This window comes from Podarcis raffonei, chromosome 18, assembly GCF_027172205.1.
Source record: "Podarcis raffonei isolate rPodRaf1 chromosome 18, rPodRaf1.pri, whole genome shotgun sequence".
NCBI lineage: Eukaryota > Metazoa > Chordata > Lepidosauria > Squamata > Lacertidae > Podarcis > Podarcis raffonei.
The window spans coordinates 7,351,197-7,355,048 of NC_070619.1; positions in this window are offsets into that span (position 1 = coordinate 7,351,197).

Consider the following 3,852-nt stretch of genomic DNA (forward strand, 5'->3'; position numbering starts at 1 on the left):
AGACGTTCCTGGGGTATCTCCTGCCGCTGCAACCTGTCTTGCCACCTTCCCCTTTGCTGGGAAAGAACCAGCCTCAGGGAAGTCAGACTGGAGGAGTTGACAAGAACAGCAAGCCGAGAGATGGCTCTGTCTCAGGGAACAGTCCACACCTGGCTTCTATAACCTCTGCGGATCGCAGGGCTGGGGAAAATTTAAATAAATCTGCATGGCCAGGCACGGCTTTGAGGACAGGGGAGGAGTAGGGTGGCAAAGGCACGGCGGCCGAGCCCTGAAGCTCACACACACACACATTTCGACATATGCCAAGCTGTTTATCTCCTCCCAGTGAGCCTTTGATCCCTTCGCTTTGCGCACCTGTGTGTGGTTCCGTTTCAACACATCTCCTTGCATGTTGGCTTAGTTGCCCCAAAGGCGCAAGGGGCTTGCAGGGCCAACTCGAGAAATGGGCATGGCTGGCCACATGCCATGTTGCCCCTTCAGGACCCGGACAGACGTTTTCCTACAGAGATTCCCTGCCACCACACACACACACACCGCTTTCCCCTAGGGTCTTCGCCACCGCCTTTCGCTTGCCGCCAGAAGTTCTGCGGGGTTTTGCCGTCTGCCTTTCACAGGAGCATTTTGGACTTTACAGTGGTACCCATAGCTGTCAACTTTTCCCTTTCCTTGCAAGGAATCCGATACAGAATAATGGGATTTCCCTTTAAAAAAGGGAAACGTTGACAGCTATGGTGGTACCTCAGGTCACAGACGCTTCAGGTTACAGACGCTTCAGGTTACAGACTCCACTAATCCAGAAATACAGTGGTACCTCGGGTTAAGTACTTAATTTGTTCCGGAGGTCCATTCTTAACCTGAAACTGTTCTTAACCTGAAGCACCACTTTAGCTAATGGGGCCTCCCGCTGCCACGTGATTTCTGTTCTCATCCTGAAGCAAAGTTCTTAACCCGAGGTACTATTTCTGGGTTAGCGGGCTCTGTAACCTGAAGCGTATGTAACCCGAGGTACCACTGTAGTACTTCGGGTTAAGAACTTTGCTTCAGGATGAGAACAGAAATCGCGCGGCGGCAGCGGGAGGCCCCATTAGCTAAAGTGGTACCTGAGGTTAAGAACAGTTTCAGGTTAAGAATGGATCTCCAGAACAAATTAAGTTCTTAACCCGAGGTACCACTGTACTTCCACTGAAGTTTTGGTAGAGCGTGAGACTCTAAATGTCAGGGTTGTGGGTTCGATCCCCACGTTGGGCAAAAGTTTCCTGCATGGCGGGGGGGGGGGGTTGAGCTAGAAGACTCTCATGGTCCCATCTGATGCCACCCTTCAATGATTTTGTATTGCAGTGTGCAAATAATAATAATAATAATAATAATAATAATAATAATAATAATAATAATAATTTATTTATAGCTCGCCCATCTGTCTGGGTTTCCCATGTCTCTGGGTGGCTTCCAACAGGATATTAAAAACACGATAAAACATCAAACATTAAAAACTTCCCGATACAGTGGTACCTCTGCTTCAGGTTACAGACTCCACTAACCCAGAAATAGTACCTCGGGTTAAGAACTTTGGTCCAGGATGAGAACAGAAATCGCGCGGCGTCAGCAGCGGGAGGCCCCATTAGCTAAAGTGGTGCTTCAGGTTAAGAACAGTTTCAGGTTAAGAACGGACCTCCAGAATGAATTAAGTTCTTAACCCGAGGTACCACTGTACCTTCAGATGCCTTCTAAAATTCAGTTGTTTATTTCCTTGACATCTAATGGAAGGGTGTTCTACAGGGCGGGCGCCACCACCGAGAAGGCCCTCTGTTTGCTTCCCTGTAACCTCACTTCTCGCAGGGAGGGAACCGCCAGAAGGCCCTCGGCGCTGGACCTCAGTGTCCGGGCTGGACGATGGGGATGGAGACGCTCCTTCAGGTCTACTGGGCCGAGGCTATTTAGGGTTTTCAAGGTCAGCACCAAGACTTGGAATTGTTCTCCGAAACGTACTGGGAGCTAATGTAGGTCTTTCTGGATGGGTGTTAACTGGTTCTGGTAGCCACTCCCAGGCAGCAGTCTGGCTGCCGCGTTCTGGATTAGTTGTAGTTTCTGGGTCACCTTCAAAGGCAGCCCCATGTAGAGCGCATGGCAGTAGTCCAAGAGGGAGATAACTAGAGCATGGACCAATTTGGAGAGACAGGGAGGCTCTCAGCCGGTGTACCAGATGGAGCTGGTAGACAGCTGCCCTGAATGCCGGGCAGGCGCCACCACCGAGAAGGCCCTCTGCCTGGTTTTTGGCAAACTGCTTTATGTTGATTAAGTAGTGCAGATCTCCCTTTATGTGTCTGAGCTGTAGGCTGGACCCAGATTCGGAGCACATTCTTCGGCTGCCCAGTTTCCTGAGATTACTGCCAAGGTAGTTAGCTATGGTTTTCCCAGTAGTGATGTATGGAAGTGAGAGCTGGACTATAAAGAAGACTGATGGCCGGAGAATGGATGCTTTTGAATTCTGGTGCTGGAGGAGACTCTTGAGAGTCCCATGGACTGCAAGAAGATCAAACGCATCCATTCTGAAGGAAATCAGCCCTGAGTGCTCACTGGAAGGACAGATCCTGAAGCTGAGGCTCCAAGACTTTGGCCACCTCATGAGAAGAGAAGACTCCCTGGAAAAGACCCTGATGTTGGGAAAGATGGAGGGCACAAGGAGAAGGGGACGACGGAGGACGAGTTGGTGGGACAGTGTTCTTGAAGCTACCAGCATGAGTTTGACCAAACTGTGGGAGGCAGTGGAAGACAGGAGTGCCTGGCGTGCTCTGGTCCATGGGGTCACGAAGAGGCGGACACGACTAAACGACTAAACAACAACAACAGTTAGCTTTAGTGGGGGCAGCAATGGCTTGTCTGCACAGGATCCTGTCTTAATATTAAAATTATCAACACCTCATCTTACTTTTTTACCATTTAAATATAACCATTTTATATTTTTTCATTGTCCTTTTGATATTTTTACGTTGTTTCTAACTCTACATTTAATAGTATACTTAACGCATTATATTATGTTTTATGTTTTATTCTATTTTCTTCCTATCTCCTCTGTTGGTTATTGACAGAAAGAAAGAAAGAAAGAAAGAAAGAAAGAAAGAAAGAAAGAAAGAAAGGCTGTAAAGAAAAGAAGGGTTCTGTTGAACACGAGGGTTTCGCTGTCTGGAAAACACTTCTTGCATAGCCTCCAGCGCAGGCAGAAACAGGTTCGAATCCTGCCATCTCCAGGTTATTATCGCTGGTTGTGCTTTATATGTTTAGCCTAGACATGCTGAGTTTACGAAAGGCTGTTGGTATCTTTCTGTTCTCCTCTGCTGATGTTGTTGCCATAAAAAAAATTTTACACATCACTTGGGAAGACAGGCGAACTAATGGCAGGGTACTGGAAGAAGCAAAGTTCACCAGTGTTGAAGCAATGATTCTTCAACATCAACTTCGTTGGACTGGTCATGTTGTGCGGATGCCTGATGATCGTCTTCCAAAGCAACTACTCTATTCAGAACTTAAAAATGGAAAGCGCAATGGTGGCGGTCAACAAAAGAGGTTCAAAGACTCTCTGAAGGCAAATCTTTAAAAAGGTAGTATAAACACCAGCAACTGGGAAACACTGGCCTGCGAGCGCTCCAGTTGGAGAACAGCCTTTACCAAAGGCGTCGTGGGTTTTGAAGATGCTCGAACTCAGGACAAAAGGAAGAAACGTGCTAAGAGGAAGGCACGCTTGGCGAACCTTCACCGGGTTTTAATTGGCTAAGAGGGATCGCTGCTGAAGAAGAAGAGGAGGAGGAGGAGGAGGAGGAGGAGACAGGAGCAGAGTCCATATGGCTGTCTCTCAAG